We start from the raw sequence: 26,977 nt of genomic DNA on the forward strand, positions 1-26,977 counted from the left end.
ATGCGCCAACTGCAGTAGGAAGGGCCTGTAAACCTGGTGTACCACCAACCTCTTGAGGGCACCAGGTTCAGGCTTAGTGGGCTCTCTAACAAGGAGCTCACCCTCCCAATAAATCAGGAATGTCCTAGGCACTTCTCCTTGTGCCTGGGACAGGGCCTGTTTCCTCAGACCCTCGAGAGAGTTGCACTCTCTCTGTCCTTTACAGAAGTCTGCCCGGGAGGGTCCCCCTTTAGCTAACAAGCATTGAAGATCAGGATGATCCTCTGGGTTGAGAACCTCTCCCACAGGAGAGTCTTCTGGCTCTTCTCCCACAGGAGTTGAGATGGGGTTTACCATTGGACCCAGCCCGTCCGGCGTATGGATCCCAATGTGTGCTGTAGGAACATCAGGAAGAGAAGGAGCTCCCTCCACAGAGGTGGCCTTTTTGTTCTTCCTTCGTCTTGCCTTAGGCTGCGCCTTTGGCTCAGGTACTTTACTCACAGCCAGACCCGGGGTCGCCTGTGACCTAGTGACCGCAGCAGCAGTCATGGGAAGACCATCCGAGATCAACCCCAACTCAACTAGATCATTACCCAACAGAATGTTAGCAGGGACATTGTCCTGAACCAGGACAGGAAGTTTTGCTGTCTTGTCTCCAATTATGAGTTTGACTAAGGCTACAGGCGATAAGTTGGGAGGCCCACCAGCTAACCTGGTGGTTCTCAGAGGAGCACCTACATAGTCCTCTGGCTTGAACAGGGTCCTGTCCACCACTGTCATGCTTTCCCCAGTGTCTCTCAAACCAGTAGAAGGCTGGCCATTCAGGAGGACACTTCTCAAAAACCTATGGGTGTTCTGTGGGATAGTCGCCAGTACTTCTGCATACTGGTCCCATGCCCCAAGGGACACTAAGGAAATCTCTACAGGAGCACCAAATGTGATCCCTGTAGAGGAGGGGAGGACAGTGGCCTCCACCTCAGACATGGGGTAAGGGTAGGTCAGGCTGACAGCCTGTACTCCAAGTACCTTACCTTTACACTTGGAGTCACCCCTCTTGTGATCCAGAGCCCCACAATCCCAACAAGTGCCGGGAGTGCGGGGTACGGTTCTGGAACCACTGGGAGCCTGCTTTGCAGCAGGTGGACCACTACTTTACTCCCACCCACAGATGACTTATCCCCACTAGATTTTTGGGTTTTAGGAGAGGAGGGTTTAGGTTTACCCGACTGTGACTGCTTTTGGGACTCCTGAGCTTTCTGAGAGGCCCCCTTTTCTTTGTCCTTGTCCTTCCCACTGGAGTCCTAGGGGACACCCGGTGGGAGACCCACTTGTAAGCCAGCCTAGCCAGCTTAAAGGAATCCAAGATGTTCTGGTCAGCAACATACTGACGCAGCTCCGGTGAACAGGCTTCAGAGAAATGCTCAAAAACAACAGGTGGGACAATTCAACAAAAGTTTTCACCTTGTAACCATCAATCCACCCCATCATGTTCATGTGCGCAGCACTCACTCAGTCAACCCAAGACACATTCTCTCTTTTCTTAAAATCCCTGAACCTTTTAAGGTATTGGGTAGGTGTCTTGCCAAACTTGGCAATTAAAGCAGACTTCATACACTCAGCTTCAGAATACAGTCATACCCAGTCTGAGGCACTATGCTTAACAAACACTTAGCCCAATCTCTTTTGTCAACATCATGAATTGCACAAGCCATTTCAAACGCTTCAATCCATTGGAGGATATCAGAACCCTCCACAAACACACCAACCAAATCTTTCATAAACTTGGTGGCTGGGGACCTGCCACTCTCAACTTGTTTAGCTGAAGTCTCCACTCTAGCTTTCTCTAGCTGGATTCTCTGACATTCAGTGTCCTGGTTCTTGAGTTCAAGGTCTTTATTTTTGAGTTCAAGATCCCTATTCTTGAGCTCCACTTGTTGAGCCCACTCCTCCCTCTTAAGCTCAGCATTTATTTCCAACTTGCGATATTCAAAGGCCAATTTCATCCTTAATAACTCAAGCTCCAAGGAACTGCTGGGGTTCGGAACGGAGGCAGCAGGAATGGTTGCATTCCCAGAAACAGATTCAGTAGAACCCCCAGGGGCAGAGTCCTCATTGGTTGCATTCCCCCCCTCATCAAGAGTTTCACCATCAGTCTGGTAGTCCACCAGGGCAGCTATCAGCTCAGCCCTAGACTTATCCAGAAAGTCTAACTCCCTGGCCTTCACAAGCACTCAGGAGAGCCTCTAAGCTCATCCTAGTCAATTACCATTTGCAATAGACTCCATTGCTTGTAATGCAGTTATTTTGTACACAACCAAACCTTAATTTAATAAAGTGCAGATATTTTGTAAGTGTCACGGTTATACACTGATTCTTAAAACCATAAGCATCCCACCGCTGCCACCAGTGTGAAGGAACTGGTGGGGGGTGCCTGTAATTCTGCTCTCTATATGGTAGAGGAGAGGCACAGAGGACCCCAGCCAAGATTCTAAAGCGGTAACAATGGACGAGCAATCAAGGCCTAGCTTCTCGGGAGGTGATGCAGGCTGGTTCTTAAGTACAGTGTAGTCCCCAAGCCCCCACAAGGAATGTCCACACACTGCATTACTGAAAACACAGTCTTTATATAATTAATATTCAAAGGTATGTACACGATCACAATAACACACTTTGTACTCAGAAATCAACAATGATAAACATATACAATTCTAAAGTGGTACCACTAATGTTATCGAATCTCATTAAAGTACATCAACTGTACGGTTAAAATGTCACATAGATCAATAACGAGGAAACCCGCAATAGAGATAGGAAGGAACGTAAGATGGTTGAAACAATAGGCAGAATGCTGGCCTATACCGATAGACACAGTTCTGTGTGGAGATCCCCCCACCTGGGCAACCTGTAAAATAAAGATATATAGCACAAGCCCAGTCCATATATTGTTCAATAGCCTTGTTTCATCCTATTAAGGTTTTACCCCCCCAATGTACCTGGTGGAGTAAAGATCTTCGAAGAGGCGTTGAAGGATCCTTCTTGAGTGACTCCCTTTAAAGCAGGAGCCACGGATCGTCGAGAGGCATCGAAGATGGTGAACTTGTCGTCGACGGCAGCGATGAGAAGTTCAATGGTGCCGAGACCCCGATGTCGATCCAGGCGGTGCTCGTCAGCGACGTCCTGCGAGGATGAGGTGTGCGGGGCACCTCGGCGATGGATTGTTCAAGACCACAAAGAGTTTCAGAAGAACTGTGGCCCAACAAGGGCGTCGAGTCGTCGAAGTCTTTGTGGAATTCAGGTGGCGGGAAACCCACCGGCGGATTCTCCTCGGCGCGTCGGTCGTCCTTGCATTTCTCCGGCAGGACAAAGCGGTCGACGTTGCGGACAAGGGAGTCCTTGGATTCAAAAGTTCTTAGGCAAAGGAGCGGGCGGCTCCGGTCGTCAGCGGCACGGTGTCAAGTGGTCCCCACGGCTGGGAAACACAACTTTGACGGGCCTGCAGCAGTTACACAAACCTGCGAACCCTGGTCCATGGCAATGGACTTCGACAGCGGCGAAGTCCGGGTGCTTTGCTTCGTTCTCCTCAGCGGGCCCGTCTCGGGTCAGCAGCCTTTCGAGGGTCTGACTTCCAGGGAGCTTCGGCAAAGGTTAGCGGTTCTCGATGGTGTCACGCTCACCTGATTCCCACGGAGGCACAGGTCTGGCTTCGAGTGCTGATGCTTCTTCAATGGTGAAGAGCAGGACTATGAAGATGGACAGGTAGGGCCCCTCTACTCTGGCTTCTCTGGCTCGTAGGAATATTCCCCTGTGCGTGAAAAGGGAGTATTACCTACTGACGGAATAATGCTCAAGCCTCCCACTTCTTTCCAACCCTCCACGATACCCTTCCACGATTCCCCATGAAGTCTCACCTTAGGGTCTGGAAGGATGAGTTCTCCATCCTGCTTCTGATGCAGGGGCGCGTTGAAACCCAGTTACTTCACTGGATTGAGGTTTGATGGAAGTTCAAATAAGCTTGACTATTCAGGTAAGGCGCTGTAAGAGTTCTGTTGCAAGTTCAAAAGTTCAAGCTTAATAATAATGTTCATAGTCTTATTGCAGCAAACGCTAACGCTTATGTCTTTTTCCCCTTAGGGGCCGGGGTCCGGAATGGCAGGAAGCGGCAGGGCCCGAAATGAAATGGTAATGACCCAACTGGTAAGTCTTAGAAGGAAACTGAGCTTTTCCTATTCCCTTCCTTCTCTCACCTTGTGTTCTTGTCTTTTTCTCTCTAGGCACTGGGAAGTGGTTGCGGATCCGGATGATCGCTGCTGAAGATGGAGGTGCCCAGGAAAGGTGAGTGAAATGCAGCGCTGCAGCGATCGAAATGAAATGCTTTTAAAAATGATGTCTTCCCTTTCAGGATCGTCGGTGTAATGTCTCCGTGGTACAGCTTTAGCAGGTAAGGTCTTCTTTCTCTCCAATTCTCTCTTATCTCCCTTTGCAGGTGACCCAGGATGCTGACAGGCGTGGCTGAAGTCCAGATGCAGGAGCTGACACGGTGAGCGTCCAGCTGCGAGGAGCAGAACAACGCGAAGCAAGAGTTGCTGATCGGGTGTGGTTTAAATAGCTTTGGAAGAAGTTCCAGGTATGTATCCTTCCACCGATCAGGTATGTATCCTTCCCCGACCACACCCAAGTGGAAAGTAGTCCCACAGGTAAAGTAGTTCCATTCAGGCCTCAAGAGGGCCTGGATGTAGCAGCATGGTCTGCATCAGGTAAGTGCACATTGAAACACTTGAACACATGTCTAGCTTTATGAGCCTGGCGCCTGGACTGTGTCCAAAGGGCCCCAGCTTGGGCCCGCTGGCACTTCCCTGGGGGGAATGATGCCTGCCTCTGGGGTTGCTGGGTCGGACTCGGCTCCTTGGAGGTAGGCATCATGACAGTACCCCCCCTCAAGGCCCCTCCCAAGGTTGTTCCCTCCGGGGGTCTTGGCTTGTTCGGAAATCTCCGGTGGAACCTTTGTATTAATCGAGGTGCGTGAACATGGTTACTAGGCTCCCACGATCTCTCCTGAGGTCCATATCCCTTCCAGTCAACAAGATAGAAGAGTTTTGACCTTGGAGTCTAAAATATCTTTAACTTCGAATTCTAATTCCCCTCCAATTTGAACTGGGTCTGGAGGCTTAGACAGTCGGGTCCCTGGTTGTACTGGCTTCAAAAGTGATGCATGAAAAACTGGATGAATACGCATGTTGGACAGTAAATCCAGTTTAAAGGCCACGGGATTGATTATAGCCTTGATGGGATAAGGTCCTATGAATCTGGGATTGAAGATTCGCGGGCCCTTGAGGGGTAAATGTTTTGTTGCTAGCCATACCTGGTCTCCTACTTGGTAAGGAGGAGTTTTACTTCGGTGCAAATCAGCGTTTTCTTTATACTTTTTCTTGGCTTGCTTTAAATGAGTTGCAGCTTCTTTGAAGGCTCAGGTTATTGTGGAATGCAAATGATTTACTGCGGGCATTTCCAGGGTCAGAGGTGGATCTAGGTCAGAGGTCCGAGGATGGTGACCATACAAAGTATAAAAAGGAGTTTGTCCGGTTCCAGAATGCACTGAATTGTTGTATGCATATTCTGCGATCCAAAGGATGGCTTTCCAATTTAACTCGGATTGGTGTAACATGCACCGAAGATATTGCTCGAGAGTCTGATTGGTTCTCTCGGTTTGTCCGTCGGTCTGGGGGTGGTGGCTGGTGGATAACCGCACATCTATTTGTGCTAGTTGGCAACACTTCTTCCAAAAATGGGAGATACATTGACTTCCACGATCCGAGACTAATATGGAAGGGAAACCATGTATGCGAACTATATTCTCCAGAAATTCCTTGGCCAAGGTGGAAGCTGAAGGCAAACCTTTTAAAGGGATAAAGTGGGCCATTTTGGAGAATAGATCCACAATTACAAGAATAGTGTTGTAACCAGCACAAGGAGGCAGGTCAGTTATAAAGTCCATTGACAAGGTGTGCCATGGTGCCGGTGGAATATCCAAGGGTTGAAGTAGGCCGGCTGGCCTTTTCTTTTGACCCTTGTTTTGGGCGCAAATTCGGCAAGACAATACAAAAGACTTTGGCCCTCATTACGACCCAGGCGGTAAGGGGTTTACGCCAGCGTAAACATCGCCGACCCTTACCGCCTGAGTACGAGGTCCCTTAGCGCCATGGTGAGTTTAACGCCTGCTTTTCGCAGGCGTTAAAATCCATGGCGCTAAGGGACCTTGATGTTAATTACGCCACCGTAATTTACGGTGGCGTAATTAACGCCTTCCCCACTCCCATTATGCCCTATGGGGCAAGAATGGGAATGGGGAAGGGCAAAATGGGGATTGGGGACTTACCGCCCCGCCAAGGTCGGAATGGGGCGGTAAGTCCGCCAACCACCATGGCGGAATTGCACCCTTAGCGCCATGGACCATGGTGCTAATTGCACCATGGTCCTCCGCCAAGGTCGTAATGAGGGCTTTATGTCTTTTCTCCAAGAAGGCCACCAGAAGTGGCGTTTGATTTTTTCCTCCGTTTTAGCGATACCAGGGTGTGCTTCCATTAATGATTCATGATGATGGGCAATAACAAGTTCTTGCAATTCTTTACTTGGCAGAAACAACCGCTCCTGGAAATAGGGTAAATCATCCTTAACGGTGTAATGAGGACCCTTTTGCCTCCATTCCAGTAAGGCTGAAGAGTCTAGAAGTTGTTTTAATTGCGTTTCGATGTCCTCAATAGTTTGCAATGAAGTTAGGCCTAAGATTCTTTGTTCAGGTATGATTGGCACAGGTTCTAAACTCGAATGTGTTTCTTCCATGCCAATCCGGGATAAGGCGTCCGCTTTACCATTCTTGCAGCCAGGGCGATAGGTAATTACAAAATCAAATTCCGCAAAGAATAGAGCCCATCGGAGTTGTCGTGAAGATTGAGCTTTGGCCGTCTTTAAATACTGTAAATTTCTGTGGTCCGTAATTACGGTGATGGTGTGTCTTGCCCCGAGAAGGTAGTGACGCCAAGCCTTGAAAGCAGATTTAATAGCCAGTAACTCTTTGTCGGTAATTGCGTAGTTGATTTCAGGTGGAGAACATTTCCTGGACCAAAAGTCACTGGGTGTAGTTGGTTAGTTTCTGGGTCTCTTTGCGACAGGACAGCTCCCATGACCGAACTGGATGCCTCGGTTTCCACAATATAAGGGAGATCTGGGTGCCGGTGCTTTAATACAGGTGCAGAGGTGAATTTGGTTTTCAGGTCCTGAAAGGCTTGTTCGGCCTCAAGAGTCCATTCAAAGCATTTGTTTTTCTTTAGGAGAGCTGTGATGGGTTGGACTGTTCGGGAAAATTCCGGGATGAATCTTCGATAGAAATTGGCAAAGCCGAGCATGCTCTGAACTCCCTTCACCGAGCTAGGAGATGGCCATTTGAGGATGGCGTCCACCTTTCGCGAGTCCATTCGGACTCCGTGTGGTGTCAGGATGAATCCGAGAAACTCATCTTCTGTGGTATGAAAAACGCATTTTTCGAGCTTTGCAAATAGTCTGTGCTGGCGCAATTTCTCAAGAACTGCCCTAACATGTTTTCTGTGATCGGATTCTGAAGAAGAGTACACCAGGATGTTGTCAATATAAACAATGACACAGACATCGATAAGTTCCCGAAGAACATCATTCATAAAGTACTGAAAGGCGGCAGGTGCATTGCACAAACCGAAGGACATCACCTGATATTCGAAGAGCCCAAATTTGGTGCGGAATGCAGTCTTCCATTCGTCGCCTTCTTTTATACGTACCAGGTGATAAGCTCCTCGAAGATCTAACTTGGTGTACACACAAGCGTATTTCACCTGGTCGATAAGCTTAGGGGTCAGGGGCAGAGGATAACGATTCTTAATCGTTATTTGATTTAGGGCGCGATAGTCTATACATGTTCTAAGGTCGCCCTCTTTTTTCGGCATGAAGAACAAAGCTGAGGAGACAGGAGACTTGGACGGGCGAATAAAACCATTGGCTAGGTACTGATCTAAATACTGACGCAAATGCAGGTTCTCAGGTTCCGTAGGAGCATAAATCCTACTACAAGGTAGTTGAGCATTGGGTACCAGATCGATTTGGCATTTATAAGACCGTTGGGGAGGTAACGTGTTAGCCTGTTCCTTCTGAAAAACGTCTTGGAATTCTTGGTATTCTGACGGTAGCTGTACAGGGGTGGAAGTTGCTGAGGCTAGACCCATTACTGGATTTCTTGGATAACAAGTTGGTTCACAATCAGGAAAACTTATCTTCTTTGCTCGCCAGTTAATTCTGGGATTATGTGTTTCTAACCAAGGAATTCCAAGAATTACTTGAAATTGTGGGGCCTTGATCACATCAAACACGATTGTTTCCCTATGTCCATCCTGACCCACCAGTGTCATTTCAACAGTGGAATGCGTTACAGGCCCTGAGGCTATTTCGGTTCCATTTACTGTAGTAATGACATCTTGGGTTACTTTCGGGCGGAGAGGGAGCTTAATCCTGGAAGCCAATTCACGGTCTATGTAATTTCCAATAGCTCCACTGTCGATGTATGCTTTTATAGCATGCAACTGCTGAGGCTGTTTTGGGTCCACGAGCACCATTGGCATGACAAAATACGAGGTCAAAGAATCTGTTTTCAAGCTCGGCAAGCGAAGCCTTACCACAATTTCCCACCTGGGCGCTATGGAGACTTCCGAGACAGATCAGCTGGCCCATCTTTTAGGGGAATTACGGGCAGAAGTGCACTCAGCCCGCCAGGAGACTAATGCTCTCAGAAGGGAACTAATCCTATCCAAGGAAAGAACTGATGATCTGGCCAAAAGGTTATTGCAGGGCCAGGCAGAGCACACTCCTTTACCTGTTTCCGGAGATATTTCTACAACAATGGGTTTGAATAACCCGGTACAAATCAATCTACCTGGACACATGCCTTTGGCCCCGCCGGAACGTTTTGCGGGGGATCCCAAGAAATATGCCGTTTTTATGAACCAATGCCGTTTACACTTTTTATGCAGGCCCGGGGCCTTCCCCAACGACCAGACCAAAGTAGCCTTTGTACTATCTTACCTAAGTGGCTGTGCTGCCGATTGGTCTATTCCATTGGTAAATCAGGATGATCCCATTCTCCGGGATTTCCAGGGCTTCCAGGCCAGCATGGAAAGATTGTTCGCTCGACACTCGCAGGGACAGGCCCTTGACAACGAACTGCTATCCTTACGACAAGGTAATCAGGATCTTTTGTCCTATATCGCCACCTTTAATAGACTAGTTGTGGAAACCGGATGGCCTGAAAATAAAAGGATCATATTGTTTCATCGAGGCCTGCGCGGAGAGCTTAAAGATGTTATAGCTCAGATAGTAGATCCACCCCAGGCCTGCGCAGACTACATAGACTTAGTGGTTCAACTTGATCACAGACTTCAAAATAGAAAAGCAGATCGGCTCAAGTATGAAACCAGAGTACCTATCAAGACCCACGTTAACTCCAAGAGTACTGACGTTTCCGAACCTATGCAAATTGGCAGTGTTAAAGGACCATTAACGCAGAAGGAACGAGAGAGAAGGCGACAAATGCAACTTTGTCTGTATTGCGGAACTTCCGGTCACTTTCTTCAAAGTTGTCCAGTTAAACCACCCAAGAAGGTGGTTGGAGCCACTGATAACGAGTTATTGACACCTGGTTCGGGAAACGACCTAGCCCGACAAGCGTAGGGGTCCGCTTGCCGAGCGTGAAAACAAACTCTTTGACCTCGCATTTTGTCATGCCAATGGTGCTTGTGAACCCAAAACAGCCTCAGCAGTTGCATGCTATAAAAGCATACATAGACAGTGGAGCTATTGGAAATTACATAGACCGTGAATTGGCTTCCAGGATTAAGCTTCCTCTCCGCCCGAAAGTAACCCAAGATGTAATTACTACAGTTGATGGAACCGAAATAGCCTCAGGGCCTGTAACGCATTCCACAGTTGAAATCACTCTGGTGGGTCAGGACGGACATCGGGAAGCAATCGTGTTTGATGTGATCAAGGCCCCACAATTTCAAGTACTTCTTGGAATCCCTTGGTTAGAAACACATAATCCGAGAATAGACTGGCGAGCAAAGAAGATAACTTTTCCTGATTGTGAACCAACCTGTTACCCAAGGAATCCAGCTATGGGTCTAGCCTCTGTAACTTCCACCCCTGTACAGCTACCATCTGAAAACCAAGAATTCCAAGACGTTTTTCAGAAAGAGCAGGCTAACACCTTACCTCCCCATCGATCTTACGATTGCCAAATCGACTTGGTACCCAATGCACAACTACCTTGCAGTAGGATTTATGCTCTTACTGAACCTGAGAACCTGCATTTGCGCCAGTATTTGGATCAATACCTGGCCAATGGTTTCATTCGCCCATCAAAGTCACCAGTCTCTTCCGCTTTGTTCTTCGTACCTAAAAAGGAAGGAGACCTTAGGGCCTGTATTGACTACCGGGCCCTAAATCAGATAACGATTAAGAATCGTTACCCTTTGCCCCTGATACCTGAGCTTATCGACCAAGTAAAAGATGCTCGTGTGTACACCAAGCTAGATCTCCGAGGAGCTTACCACCTGGTACGTATAAAAGAGGGCGACGAGTGGAAGACTGCATTCCGCACCAAATTTGGGCTCTTTGAATATCAAGTAATGCCCTTCGGTTTGTGCAACGCACCTGCCACCTTTCAGTACTTCATGAATGATGTTCTTCGGGAACTTATCGATGTTTGTGTCATCGTTTATATTGACGACATCCTGGTGTATTCCTCCTCAGAATCTGATCACAGAAACCATGTTAGGGCAGTTCTTGAGAAATTACGCCAGCACAAATTATTTGCCAAGCTCGAAAAATGCGTTTTTCATACCACAGAAGTGTAGTTTCTCGGATTCATCCTGACACCTCAAGGAATCCGAATGGACTCGCGCAAAGTGGACGCCATTCTCAAATGGCCATCTCCTAGCTCTGTGAAGGGAGTGCAAAGCATGCTTGGCTTTGCCAATTTCTATCGAAGGTTCATCCCGGAATTTTCTCGAACTGTTCAACCCATCACAGCTCTCCTAAAGAAAAACAAACGCTTGGAATGGACTCTTGAGGCTGAACAAGCCTTTCAGGACCTGAAAACCAAATTCACCTCTGCACCTGTATTGAAGCACCCGCGCCCAGATCTCCCTTACATCGTGGAAACCGATGCATCCAGTTCGGCCATGGGAGCTGTCCTGTCGCAAAGAGACCCAGAAACTAACCAACTACACCCTGTAGCCTTTTGGTCCAGAACATTCTCTCCACCTGAACTCAATTACGCAATTACCGACAAAGAACTACTGGCTATTAAATCAGCTTTCAAGGCTTGGCGTCACTATCTTCTCGGTGCAGGACACACCATCACCGTAATTACGGACCACAGAAATTTGCAGTATTTAAAGACGGCCAAAGCTCAATCTTCGCGACAACTCTGATGGGCTTTATTCTTTGCGGAATTTGATTTTGTAATTACCTATCGCCCTGGCTGCAAGAATGATAAGGCAGATGCCTTATCCCGGATAGGCATGGAAGAACCCAATTCGAGTTTAGAACCTGTGCCAATCATACCGGAACAAAGAATTCTGGGCTTGACTTCATTGCAAACCATTGAGGACATCCAAGCTCAAGTAAAACAGCTTTTTGACTCTTCTACCTTACTGGAATGGAGTCAAAAGGGTCCTCACTACACCGTTAAGGATGATTTACCCTACTTCCAAGAGCGGTTATTTCTGCCAAGTAAAGAATTGCAGGAACTTTTCATTACCCGTCATCATGAATCATTAATGGAAGGACACCCCGGTATCGCGAAAACAGAAGAAAAGATCAAACGCCACTTCTGGTGGCCTTCTTGGAGAAAAGACATAAAGTCATTTGTGTTGTCTTGCGGAATCTGTGCCCAAAATAAGAGTCAAAAGAAAAGGCCAGCCGGCCTACTTCAACCTTTGGACATTCCACCAGCACCTTGGCACACCTTGTCAATGGACTTTATAACTGACCTGCCTCCTTGTGGTGGTTACAACACGATTCTCGTAATAGTGGATCTATTCTCCAAAATGGCCCATTTTATCCCTTTAAAAGGATTGCCGTCAGCTTCCACCTTGGCCAAGGAATTTATGGAAAATATAGTGCGGTTACATGGTTTCCCTTCCATATTAGTCTCAGACCGTGGAAGTCAATTTATCTCCCACTTTTGGAAGAAATGTTGCCAACTAGCACAAATAGACGTGCGGTTATCCACCAGCCACCACCCCCAGACCGACGGACAAACCGAGAGAACCAATCAGACTCTCGAGCAATATCTGCGGTGCATGTTACACCAATCCGAGTTGAATTGGAAGGACATCCTTTGGATTGCAGAATATGCATACAACAATTCAGTGCATTCTGGAACCGGACAGACTCCTTTTTATACCCTGTATGGTCACCATCCTCGGACCTCTGACCTAGATCCACCTCTGACCCTGGAGATGCCTGCAGTAAATCACCTACATTCCAGAATAATCCAAACCTTCAAAGAAGATACAACCCACTTACAGCAAGCCAAGAAAAAGTATAAAGAAAACGCTGATTTGCACCGAAGTAAAATTCCTCCTTACCAAGTAGGAGATCAGGTATGGCTAGCAACTAAACATCTACCCCTCAAGGGTAAGCGAACTTTTAATCCCAGATTCATTGGGCCTTACCCCATCAAAGCTATTATCAACCCAGTGGCCTTTAAACTCGATTTACCATCCAACATGCGGATTCATCCCGTTTTTCACGCATCTCTTCTAAAACCAGTACAACCTGGAACCAGACTGTCTGAGCCCCCAGGCCCTGTCCAAATTGATGGAGAATTAGAATTCGAAGTGAAAGACATTTTAGATTCCAAGATAGTTAAGTCGAAACTCTTCTATCTTGTTGATTGGAAAGGATTCCATCGAAGATTCCCGCACAAACCAAAACCCCCGGAGGAAAAGACCTTGGGAGGGGCCTTGAGGGGGGGTACTGTCATGATGCCTACCTCTAAGGAGCCAGGCCGGGCCCAGCAACCCCAGAGGCAGACATCATTTTCCCCAGGGAAGTCTCAGCGGGCCCAAGTCGGGGCCCTTTGGACTCAGTCCTGGCGCCTTAGGCGCCAGGCTCATAGAAGAGGATATGTGTTTAAGTGCTTGGGTGCACACTTACCTGATGCAGACCTTGCTGCTTCATCCAGGCCCTCTTGAGGCCTGAATGGGACTACTTAACCTGTAGGACTACTTCACCACCCGGGTGTGGTCGGGGAAGGATACATACCTGATTGGTGGAAGGATACATACAAGGAACTTCTTCCAAGGCTATTTAAACCCCACCCGAACAGCCACACATGCTTCGCGTTGTTCTGCACCTAGCAGCTGGACGCTCACCATGTCAGCTCCTGCATCCTGACTTCAGCCACGCCTGCCAGCACCCTGGAACACCTGCAAGGGGAGAAAGGAAGAGAATAGGAGAAGAAAAGCCCTTACCTGCTAAATCTGCATCCCAGAGTCATTTCTCCAACGGCCCTGAAAAGGAAGACATCATTTCAAAGGCATTTCGTTTCGATCGCTGCAGCGCTGCATTTTACTCACCTTTGTAAGGCGCTTCCATCTTCAGCAGCGATCTTCCGGATTCAGCTACGCCCCAGCGCCTAGAGGAAAAAAGACAAGAACAAAGGTGAGAGGGAGAAAAGGAATAAGGAAAGCTCAGTTTCCTTTTAAGTCTTACCTGTTGGATTATTCCCACTGCATTTCGGGTCCTGCCGCTTCCTGGCATCTCCAGACCCCGGGCCCTATGGGGAAAAAAGACAAAGACATTGAATGAGCGAATGCAAAGACATTACCTGAGCGCTCATCCAGAACTGTTTCACTTCGGGTCGGCGCCATATCTCCGGCACTCCGAACCCCGGCCCCTAAGGGGAAAAAGACATAAGCATTAGCACTTGATGCAATTAGACAACGAACATTATTATTAAGCTTGAACTTTTGAACAGAACTTTTACAGCGCCTTACCTGAACAGTCAAGCTTACCTGAACTCCCATCAATCCTCAATCCAGTGAAGTAACTGGGTTTCAACGCGCCCCTGCATCAGAAGCAGGATGGAGAGCTCATCCTTCCAAACCCTAAGGAGGGTATCCAACGAGCCAGGGAAGCCAGAATAGAGGGGCCCTTCCTGTCCATCTTCAGAGTTCTGCGCCTTCGACGCCGCGCCTCCGTGGGAACCAGGTGAGCGTTACAGAGGGCCTGGATGTAGCAGCATGGTCTGCGTCAGGTAAGTGCATATTGAAACACTTGAACACATGTCTAGCTTTATGAGCCTGCCGCCTAAGGCGCCAGGATAGGGGTCCAACATGAGCCTGGCACCTAAGGCGCCACGACTGTGTCCAAAGGGCCCCAGCTTAGGCCCGCTGGCACTTCCCTGGGGGGAATGATGCCTGGCTCTGGGGTTGCTGGGTCGGACTCGGCTCCTTGGAGGTAGGCATCATGACAGATGGTCCCTCGGAGCACGGGAAGAGGACGCCTTACCAGGTCCTCTCTCGGATCAGTCTTCGATGGATTCGGCAGCTTTCAGGTCAGTCGAAGCAAAAGCAACAGCAAGTCTTCTTCTTCCAGATGGGCGTCGAGGATCGGCGGTTCCAGTTACTCTTAACGTGTAGACACAGCTTCTGAACGCTTCTGAACATGGAACTTCCACCCAACAGCCAGTCAGGGGGGAGGGACAGAGTCAGGGCTTCCCAGGACTTTGTGAAAACAAGGTAATAGGTAATAGAAAGCAAGAGGCCGCAGGGGCCATCTTGTTTTCCATCAGGAATCAACTGATTCCAATGGCAGGGCCTGGGGATCCCCAAAATGGAGGATACTCAGCGCACCTGTCAAAGTCAGCATGGAGCTGCCACCAGCCCATACCCTACTCTGCGGGCCAACCACAGATGCCCAAAAACATACATTAGGGGCAGAGGGTTGTACCCCCACCCATGGGTGCCGTAAGGGTATCCCACGGGTCTTTTCAATATACCAAAAGAGAGAGAGCTGCACCGCCAGGAGTCCCACGTGAACTCCTGTGTGGAAAATATGACAGAACACACGATAAAAAGGCCGTAAAGGACACCGATACGGAGGCCCTGTCCCTCAGATGCATTTCCAGCATCACAGTCGGCCCCCCCAGACTGAGGTGGAGGGTGCCTAATCTCCCACGGGATAGACACCCTCATCCAGACGGTCACCATATCTTCTGGAAAGGCCATCTGCATTATCGTGACTCTTCCCTGGTCTGTGCTCTATGGTGAAGTCTAGCCCTTGCAGGCTAATGGACCACCTGAGCAGTTTCGGATTTTCACCCTTCATCTGCATAAGCCACTTCAGGGGCTTTTGATCTGTTTGGACCTTGAAGGTAGACCCGTAAGGTAGAGCCGAAAACACCTAAGGCTCCAAACTATACTGAAACACTCCTTCCCAACAGTAGCCCACCTAAGTTATCTACCCTTATGTTGTCTACTGATGAAGATGATAGGATGTTCCCTCCCTTTGTCATCTAACTGGGACAAGACAGCTCCAATTCCGGTGTCGCAGGCATCCGTCTGGACGATAAAGGGTTGGCTGTAGTCAGGCGCACACAACACAGGTGCCCTACACAGACTTTCTTTCAAGCCATCAAAGGCCCTCTGACAGTTTCCCGTCCAATTAACCTTCCTAGGTTGTTTGGGGGAAGTCAGATCTGTCAGTGGGGCAGCTATGGTTCCGTAGTCCGCCATGAAATTGCGATAATACCCAGTGAGGCCCAAAAAGGCTCTCACCTGGGTTTGAGTAGTGGGAGTCTCCCAGTCCTGTACATCCTGTACCTTACTGGGGAGAGGTTGGATTTGACCTCCTTCTACCTCATGACCAAGATTTGTGACTTTCCCCTGAGCTATCTGGTACTTGGTGGCCTTGATAGTGAGGTTAGCTCTTTTCAAGGCCTGCAACACCTTACCCAGATGTGTCAAATGATCTTCCCAAGTGGAACTGTAGACGGCAATGCCGTCTAAATAAGCCACACAAAAGGCTTCCAGCCCACTGAGACCATGATTGACCAATCTCTGGAAGGTGGCAGGGGCATTCTTCAACCCAAAAGGCATGACCCTAAACTGGTAGAGTCCCTCTGGTGTTGAGAACGCCGTCTTTTCCTTGGCATGGTCCGTCAGAGCTATTTGCCAATAGCCTGAGGTGAGGTCAAAGGTACTCACAAATTTGGCAGCACCTATGGTGTCCACGAGCTCATCAGCCCTGGGCAATGGGTGCACGTCAGTTTTGGTGACGGCATTGACTCCTCGGTAGTCCACACAGAACCTCCAATCCTTGTTACCTGCCTGGGAACTTGCCTTGGGGACAAGGACCACGGGACTGGACCAGGGACTGGTTGAGGGTTCAATAACACCCAGATCCAACATCTTGGCGACCTCAGCCTGGATGTGGGTCTTAACAGTGTCTGACATACGGTAACTCATGCTTTTGACAGGCACGCTGTCACCAGTTTCAATCTCGTGCTTACACCACGCCTGGCATCAGTGAAAACAGAGAGGCATACTGCTGGAGCAAAGTCCTGCAGGCCCTCTGCTGTTCTGTTGCCAAATCTGGAGAGAGACGCACTCTCTCCACTGAGCCATCCTGAGGGTATCCATACAGCAAATCAGGAAGGTGCTCACTCTCATCCTCTTCTTGCTCTGAAGCTAGCAAGAGACATGAGACTTCTGCTTGCCTGTGGAAAGGCTTGAGCCTATTAACATGGAATACCTGAGGGGCTACCCCTGGAATTCCCATGTCAACCAGATAATTGACCTCGCCCATCTTGGAGATTATCCTGAAGAGTCCAGTCCATTTATTTGCCAATGCCCAAGGCTTGGTAGGCTCCATCACGAGGACCTCCTGTCCCGGAATCCAATCCACTTGCGATGCTTTAAGGTCATTCCAGTACTTGCCTGACCCATCATCTGTGCCATCCTCCGTCTGAGGCCTAAAACATAGTCCCCCACTTGCTTGGCGGGAACTGGAGGGGCGGCTTCCAAACCTTCTCTGATCAAGGCAAGGGCCCCCCTCACGGGATGTCCAAAGAGTATCTCAAAGGGGCTGAAACCAACACCCTCTTGAGGTACCTCTCTGTAAGCAAACAGCAGGCATGGCAGAAGGAGATCCCATTTCCTTCTTAGGGGCTCTTCCAAAGCACCTATCATGTCCTTGAGAGCTTTATTAAATCTCTCAACCAGAAAATTGGTCTGGGAACGGTAAGAAGTGGAGAACTTGTAGGTTACTCCGCACTCTTTCCACATGGTCCTCATGTAACTAGCAATGAAGTTGGATCCTCTGTCAGAGACAACCTCCTTAGGGAATCCCACATGGGTGAAAATGCCCAGGAGAGCCCTGGCAACCACCTTGGCAATTACAGTCCAAAGGGGTATAGCCTCAGGGTACCTGGTGACATGATCTACCAAAACCAGGATGAACCGATGTCCACCTGAAGTGGGAGGGTCCAGGGGACCGACGATGTTGATGTCCACCCTCTCAAATGGTGTGCCAACCACTGGCAATGACTGCAGTGGTGCAATGACACTGCCTCCGGTCTTGTCAGACAACTGACAAGTTGGGCAGGTCCTGCAGTGGGACTCCACTTCTATTCCAATCCGAAGCCAGTAGAAATGGGCAGAGAGCCTCTGCTTAGTCTTCTTGGTACCAAGATGACCAGCTAAGGGCACCTCATGCGCCAACTGCAGTAGGAAGGGCCTGTTAACCTGGTGTACCACCAACCTTTTGAGGGCACCAGGTTCAGGCTTAGTGGGCTCGCTAACAAGGAGCTCACCCTCCCAATATATCCAGAATGTCCTAGGCACTTCTCCTTGTGCCTGGGACAGGGCCTGTTTCCTCAGACCCTCGAGAGAGTTGCACTCTCTCTGTCCTTTACAGAAGTCTGCCCGGGAGGGTCCCCCTTTAGCTAACAAGCATTGAAGATCAGGATGATCCTCTGGGTTGAGAACCTCTCCCACAGGAGAGTCTTCTGGCTCTTCTCCCACAGGAGTTGAGATGGGGTTTACCATTGGACCCAGCCCGTCCGGCGTATGGATCCCAATGTGTGCTGTAGGAACATCAGGAAGAGAAGGAGCTCCCTCCACAGAGGTGGCCTTTTTGTTCTTCCTTCGTCTTGCCTTAGGCTGCGCCTTTGGCTCAGGTACTTTACTCACAGCCAGACCCGGGGTCGCCTGTGACCTAGTGACCGCAGCAGCAGTCATGGGAAGACCATCCGAGATCAACCCCAACTCGACTAGATCATTACCTAACAGAATGTTAGCAGGGACATTGTCTTGAACCAGGACAGGAAGCTTTGCTGTCTTGTCTCCAATTATGAGTGTGACTAAGGCTACAGGCGATAAGTTGGGAGGCCCACCAGCTAACCTGGTGGTTCTGGTGGTTCTCAGAGGAGCACCTACATAGTCCTCTGGCTTGAGCAGGGTCCTGTCCACCACTGTCATGCTTGCCCCAGTGTCTCTCAAACCAGTAGAAGGCTGGCCATTCAGGAGGACACTTCTCAAAAACCTACGGGTGTTCGGTGGGATAGTCGCCAGTACTTCTGCATACTGGTCCCAGGACCCAAGGGACACTAAGGAAATCTCTACAGGAGCAACAAATGTGATCCCTGTAGAGGAGGGGAGGACAGTGGCCTCCACCTCAGACATGGGGTAAGGGTAGGTCAGGCTGACAGCCTGTAGTCCAAGTACCTTACCTTTACACTTGGAGTCACCCCTCTTGTGACCCAGAGCCCCACAATCCCAACAAGTGCCGGGAATGCGGGGTACGGTACTGGAACCACTGGGAGCCTGCTTTGCAGCAGATGGACCACTACTTTACTCCCACCCACAGATGATTTATCCCCACTAGAATTTTGGTTCTTAGGAGAGGAGGGTTTAGGTTTACCTGACTGTGACTGCTTTTGGGACTCCTCAGCTTTCGGAGAGGCCCCCTTTTCTTTGTCCTTGTCCTTCCCACTGAAGTCCTTAGGGGACACCCGGTGGGAGACCCACTTGTAAGCCAGCCTAGCCAGCTTAAAGGGATCCAAGATGTTCTGGTCAGCAACATACTGACGCAGCTCCGGTGAACTGGCTTCAGAGAAATTCTCAAAAAACAACAGGTGGGACAATTCAACAAAAGTTTTCACCTTGTAACCATCAATCCACCCCATCATGTTCATGTCATGATGCCCGCTCCCGGGGAGCCGGTTCAAGCCCTGCGTCCCCGAAAGCGGACAGCCAGTCCCCAAGGAAGGACCCAGCAACCCCATATAGGGGCCCTTTGGACAGTGTCCTGGGGCGTATGGCGCCAGGCTCATAAAATACATCAGTCCTGGCGCCAAAGGCGCCAGGCTCATTATGGGAGTGCTTGGGTGCACTTACCTGATGCAGACCATGCTGCAGGATCCCGGCCTCCTTGAGGCCTGAAAGGAACTACTTTACCTGTGGGACTAATTTACCATCCGGGCGTGGTCGGGGAAGGATACATACCTGATTGGAGGAAGGATACATACCTGGAACTTCTTCCAAGGCTATTTAAATCCCACCCGAACAGCCACACGTGCTTCGCGTTGTTCTGCATCTAGCAGCTGGACGCTCACCGTGTCTGCTCCTGCATCCTGACTTCTGCCAAGCCTGCCAGCATCCTGGATCACCTGCAAAGGAAGAGAAGAAGAGAACAGAAGAAGGAAAAGTCCTTACCTGCTAAATCCGCATCCCGGAGACATCTCGCCGACAATTCTGAAAAGGAAGACTTTAATTTAAAAGCTCATCGCGTCGATCGATGCAGCGCCGCATTCCACTCACCTTTACAGGGCGCCTCCAAGTTCAGCAGCGATCATCCGGATTCGCAGTCACGCCCCAGCGCTTAGGGAGAAAAAGACCAGAACAAAAGGTGAGAGAGAGAAGGGAATAAGGAAAGCTAAATCTCCATGTTAAGACTTACCTGTTGATTCATTCCCTCTTCATTTCGGGTCCGCGCCGCATCCTGGCATTTCCGGACCCCGGCCCCTAAGGGGAAAAAAAGACATCAGCGTTAATGAGTGAATGAAAAGACATTACCAAAAAATGCTCATTAAAGACTTACCTGATTTCTACAAGGATTTCACCTCTCATCTCGGGTCGGTGCCTGTTCCCCGGCATTCTGTACCCCGGCCCCTATGGGGAAAAAGACACTGGCATTAGTACATTAATGCATGGACACAAGGGGAACCTCTTATCAAAAAACTTACCTGGAAGCCAAGCAAGTTTGGTTCTAACCAATCCGAAAATCCAGTGAAGTAACTGGATACCAACGCGCCCCTGCATCAGAAGCAGGATGGAGAGCTCGTCCTTCCAGACCCTAAGGTGAGACGCTACGAGAAATCACAGAAGGGTTTCGAGGAGGGTGAGAGGGGAAAGTGGGAGGCCGATTGCATTACCCCGCAGACAGTTAATCCCCTATTTTCGCCCACAGAAGGATACTTCTGCGAGCCAGACAAGCCAGATTTGGGGGCCCGGTCCAGTCCGTCTTCCGAACCCTGCACATCACCTTAGAAGAGGTCACAGCAGCGCGAACCAGGCCAGCGCCTCCGTGGGAGTAAGGTGAGCGTAACAGTTCATGTGCGCAGCACTCACCCAGTCAACCCAAGACACATTCTCTCTTTTCTTAAAATCCCTGAACCTTTTAAGGTATTGGGTAGGTGTCTTGCCAAACTTGGCAATTAAAGCAGACTTCATACACTCATACTGACCCCTTTCTTCCACACTCAGCTTCAGAATACAGTCATACCCAGTCTGAGGCACTCTGCTTAACAAACACTTAGCCCAATCTCTTTTGTCAACATCATGAATTGTACAAGCCATTTCAAACACTTCGATCCATTGGAGGATATCAGAACCCTCCACAAACACACCAACCAAATCTTTCATAAACTTGGTGGCTGGGGACCTGCCATTCTCAACTTGTTTAGCTGAAGCTCCACTCTAGCTTTCTCAAGCTGGATTCTCTGACATTCAGTGTCCTGGTTCTTGAGTTCAAGGTCCTTATCTTTGAGTTCAAGATCCCTATTTTTGAGCTCCACTTCTTGAGCCAACTCCTCCCTCTTAAACTCAGCATTTATTTCCAACTTGCGATATTCAAAGGGCAATTTCATCCTTAATAACTCAAGCTCCAAGGAACTGCTGGGGTTCGGAACGGAGGCAGCAGGAATGGCTGCATTCCCAGAAACAGATTCAGTAGAACCCCCAGGGGCAGAGTCCTCATTGGTTCCATTCCCCCCCTCATCAAGAGTTTCACCATCAGTCTGGTAATCCACCAGGGCAGCTATCAGCTCAGCCCTAGATTTATCCACAAAGTCTAACTCCCTGGTTCACAAGCACTCGGGAGAGCCTCTAAGCTCATCCTAGTCAATTTACCATTTGCAATAGACTCCATTGCTTGTAATGCAGTTATTTTGTACACAACCAAACCTTAATTTAATAAAGTGCAGATATTTTGTTAGTGTCACGGTTATACACTGATTCTTAAAACCATAAGCATCCCACCGCTACCACCAGTGTGAAGATACTGGTGGGGGGTGCCTGTACTTCTGCTCTCTATATGGTAGGGGAAAGGCACAGAGGACCCCAGCCAAGATTCTCATGCGGTAGCAATGGACGAGCAATCAAGGCCTAGCTTCTCGGGAGGTGATGCAGGCTGGTTCTTCAGTACAGTGTAGTCCCCAAGCCCCCACAAGGGATGTCCACACACTGTATTACTGAAAACACAGTCTTTATATAATTAATATTAAAAGGTATGTACACGATCACAATAACGCGCTTTGTACTCAGAAATCAACAATGATAAACATATACAATTCTAAAGTGGTACCACTAATGTTATCGAATCTCATTAAAGTACATCAACTGTACGGTTAAAATGTCACATAGATCAATAACGAGGAAACCTGCAATAGAGATAGGAAGGAACGTAAAATGGTTGAAACAATAGGCAGAATGCTGACCTATACCGATAGACACAGTTCTGTGTGGAGATCCCCCCACCTGGGCAACCTGTAAAATAAAGATATATTGCACAAGCCCAGTCCATATATTGTTCAATAGCCTTGTTTCATCCTATTAAGGTTTTACACCCCCAATGTACCTGGTGGAGTAGAGTTCTTCGAAGACGCGTCGAAGGATCCTTCTTGAGTGACTCCCTTTAAAGCAGGAGCCACAGATCGTCGAGAGGCGTCGAAGTTGGTGAACTTGTCGTCAACGGCAGCGATGAGAAGTTCAAGGGTGCCGAGACCCCGATGTCGATCCAGGCGGTTTTCGTCAGCGACGTCCTGCGAGGATGAGGTGTGCGGGGCAGCTCGGCAATGGATTGTTCAGGACCACAAAGAGCTTCAGAAGAACTGTGGCCCAACAAGGGTGTCGAGTCGTCGAAGTCTTTGTGGACTTCAGGTGGCGGGAAACCCACCGGCGGATTCTCCTTGGCACGTTGTTCATCCTCGACTTTCTCCGGTCGGACAAAGCGGTCGACATTGCGGACAAAGGAGTCCTTGGATTCAAACGTTCTTAGGCAAAGGAGTGGGCGGCTCCGGTTGTCGGCGGCATGGCATCAAGTGATCCCCATGGCTGGGCAACACAACTTCGACGGGCATCCAGCGGTTACACAAACCTGCGAACCCTGGTCGATGGCAATGGATTTCATCAGCGGCGAAGTCCGGGTGCTTTGCTTCGTTCTCCTCAGTGGTCCCGTCTCTGGTCGACAGCCTTTCGAGGGTCTGACTTCCAGGGAGCTTCGGCGAAGTTTAGCAGTGCTCGATGGTGCCTCGGAGTACGGGAAGAGGGCACCTTACCAGGTCCTCTCTCGGATCAGTCTTCGACGGATTAGGCAGCTATCAGGTCGGTGGAAGCAAATGCAACAGCAAGTCTTCTTCTTCCAGCTGGGCATCGAGGATCGGCAGTTCCAGTTACTCTTAACGTGTAGACAAAGCTTCTGAATGCTTCTGAACAATTTCCAGTGGTGAGAGGTCCCCAGATATACTATCTTGTCTCTCATCCACACTGATGGGTCACTCTCAGCAGCCAATCATACAGAAAGGCATTCATGCAGTCAGTCAGCCAATCAGGCACACAGTGCATTCAGGCCATCCTCCTCTCTCTCAGACACTCACAACAAGGAATGTGGATTGGGACAAGTACTCAGCCATTCAACACTGCACACTGTATTCAGGCCAGTTTCGGGCAGGGCTGTCTCAGTCTTTGTCTCTCATACCAGAAACCAGACAGCCACAACAGAAATGCATATTGGTCATACACTCCATTCACCCAGGTCCCACCCACAGGAGGTACCCACAACATACAGTCACTGGGAAGGCTCCAGTCAGTCTGGACTGGACTTCACAAAAACACCATATATGGAACTTCCACCCAACAGCCAGTCAGGGGGAAGGGACAGAGTCAGGGCTTCCCAGGACTTTGGGAAAACAATGTAACAGGTAATAGAAGGCAAGTGGCCACAGGGCTATCTTGTTTTCCATCAGGAATCAACTGATCCCAATGGCAGGGCCTGGGGATCCCCAAAATGGAGGATACTCAGCGCACCTGTCAAAGTCAGGATGGAGCTGCCACCAGCCCATACCCTGCTCTGCGGGCCTCCCACAGGTGCCCAAAAACATGCACTAGGGGCACAGGGTTGTACCCCCACCCATGGGTACCATAAGGGTATCCCACAGGTCTGTTCACCAAACCAAAAGAGAGAGAGCTGCACCGCCAGGAGTCCCACATGAATTCCTGCACGGAAAATATGACAGAGCACACGATAAAAAGGCAGTAAAGGACAAGGGGCCTCATTCCGAGGCTGGCGGTAAGGGTTAACGGTCACCATTAATGGCAACGGTGACGTTAACACTTACCACCATATTCCGAGTTCCCTTTTGCGGGTTGGCATTTAACGCCTGCTTTTAGCAGGCGTTAAAAATCCAACCCGCAAAGGAACCTTGGAGTAAATTACGGCACCGTAATTTACGGTGCTGTAATTTACTCCTTCCCCATTCCCATTGAGCCCTATGGGGGCAGGAATGGGGATGGGGAACCGGTATGGTGAATGGGGAATTACCGGTCCCTCCAACCTTGGAATGGACCGGTAATTACTCCTTTCACCATGCCGGATTTCCATGGAGTAAATAGCTCCATGGTTGCTTACCATGGTGCTATTTACTCCATGGATAGCGCCAGCCTCGGAATGAGGCCCAAGGATACGCCGATGCTTTTCTAGCATCACATTCAGGGACTAGCAGAGTTGCATGATTGTGCAGCTATCTGTGCGCTTGATGACACGGAGATAGCGACATGTTTGAATGAATTTGAGCAGTCCACACAGAAGGCCTTCAACAAAGAAACATGTAAGGACTTAACAACTGAATATGCAGATGGGTGTGCATACCATATAGAAAATGATACTGAAAAAGAACTTGTAGCAGGTATAGGAAATGTGTGGGTTAAATGTGACAACATTCCAAGAGTAAGCATGGGGATAGGCCCCAAAAGCAGTCAAGTGGCAGAACTGGCCGCTATTTATAAGGCAATATCTACAGCAGTAGAAAATAGACTAAAAGAAGTAGTTTTAGTCACTGATTGTGGTTATGCATGAAACAGTTTTGTTTAGTATTTACCTGGCTGAAAGGTGAAAGAGATGCTCACATATAACAAGAAGCCACTTAAACATAGCAAGATGATACAAACTATAGACAAACGTGTCAGAGAATGACCTGATAATACATTGGAGAAAATATGTGGTCGTTTGAAAACACCAGGTGAAGATAAGGAAGGAAATGATAAGGCAGATCATTTAGCCAAAATTGGAGCTGTAATGGGGGAGTTATTTTCTATCGAACACCTACTTGGTGAAATACAGATGGATGTGATAATACGTTCAAAAACTCAGAGAACAGTTGAACTGCCTTTGGCACAATGGAGCTTGGATACTCCAGATCAAGACTTCATTAAGGCACAAAAGGAATATCTTATTATATTCCCATTCGACAACCATTTGCTACATGCAGAACTAAATCCTCTGACTGAAGAGGACTGCAGAGGGAAAGAGAAATGAGGGTGCTGTTAAAAAACAAAAAGAGACTTAGGTTACAAGATGGACTGCTGATTAGAGAATCTGTAACAGGCTAAATCCAATGGGTAGCGCCTTTGTCATTTCAGTGATTGATGTTACATCATACCCACAATGCCATCACTGCAGGACACAGAGGTTCACAGAAGACTTTGGAAATTTTAAAATATTATGCCTATTGTCCACACATGTCTCAAGATGTTGAGCTCTACACCAGTCTGGAAGTCCTTTCTCTAGTGAATTAATGACACAAATGTGGCAAGTCTTGGGTGTGAAGAAGAAGCTATACATTTTTTACCGGCACTCCTCTTAAGGGGGAGTGGATCGGTGTAACAGATCGATAGTTGGTATGTTGAAAAAGTTTGTAGCTGAAGCAGGACCTAGTTGGGATTTGCGCTTCCATTGGTACTAATGGCTCTCAAGTTGATGCCCTCTAAACCGTATACAAAGAAACAGGGTTAACAAGACACTGACCAATAGCAGTCCTTCGTCATCAAATTTACTCACAAAAACATATATATTTTATTCAATATTCATAAAACATGATAAAATCACATACAGTTAAAAAACACAAAATGCTAGTGACAAAAAATGCATAGTAGATCAACAATAGTCGCAATTTTCTGAGTCCCGAACAATGGATCAGTTTAGAATACCCCTAAACTTATTAAATACAGCAAAGAGAGTTAAACTCTGTTTTTTTTTAACAGATATTATTTCATAAGAAAATCAAGTCTTTAAACAATCCTGGCCTTTTGCCTCAACATGTTTCTGATCTTTCACATTAGTTTAGAACTTTCTTCAGGAGGATTTCAAGATACGTCACTTCAAATTGCAACACAACATCGTGCCTATGAAGATACTGGTGGGGGGTGCCTGTACTTCCGCTCTCTATATGGTAGAGGAGAGGCACAGAGGTCCCCCAGCCAAGATTCTCAAGCGGTAGCTATGGGCGAGCAATCAAGGCCTAGCTTCTCGGGAGGTGATGCAGGCTGGTTCTTAAGTACAGTGTAGTCCCCAAGCCCCACAAAGGAATGTCCACACACTGTATTACTGAAAACACAGTCTTTATATAATTATTATTCAAAGGTATGCACACGATCACAATAACGCACTTTGTTCTCAGAAATCAACAATGATAAATATATACAATTCTAAAGTGGTACCACCAATGTTATCAAATTTCATTAAAGTGCATCAACTGTACGGTTAAAATGTCACACAGATCAATAACGAGGAAACCAGCAATAGAGATAGGAAGGAACGTAAGATGGTTGAAACAATAGGCAGAATGCTGGCCTATACCGATAGATACAGTTCTGTGTGGAGATCCCCCCTACCTGTGCAACCTGTAAAATAAAGGTATATAGCACAAGCCCAATCCATACATTGTTCAATAGCCTTATTCCCGCCTATTAAGATTTTACCCCCCCAATGTACCTGGTGGAGTAGAGTTCTTTGAAGAGGCGTCGAAGGATCCTTCTTGAGTAACTCCCTTTAAAGCAGGAGCCACGGATCGTTGAGAGGCTTCGAAGATGGTTAAATTGTCGTTGACGGCGGCGATGAGAAGTTCAAGGGTGCCGAGACCCCGATGTCGATCCAGGCGGTGTTCGTCAGCGATGTCCTGCGAGGATGAGGTGTGCGGGACACCTCAGCGATAGATTGTTCAGGACCGCAAAGAGTTTCAGAAGAGCTGTCGCCCAACAAGGGCGCCGAGTCGTCGAAGTCTTTGTGGCCTTCAGGTGGCGGGAAACAAACCGGCGGATTCTCCTCAGCGCATTGGTCGTCCTCAACTTTCTCCAGC

The sequence above is a fragment of the Ambystoma mexicanum genome, chromosome 8 (assembly GCF_040938575.1).
Source record: "Ambystoma mexicanum isolate Mex_15411 chromosome 8, UKY_AmexF1_1, whole genome shotgun sequence".
In the NCBI taxonomy this organism is placed as follows: Eukaryota; Metazoa; Chordata; class Amphibia; order Caudata; family Ambystomatidae; genus Ambystoma; species Ambystoma mexicanum.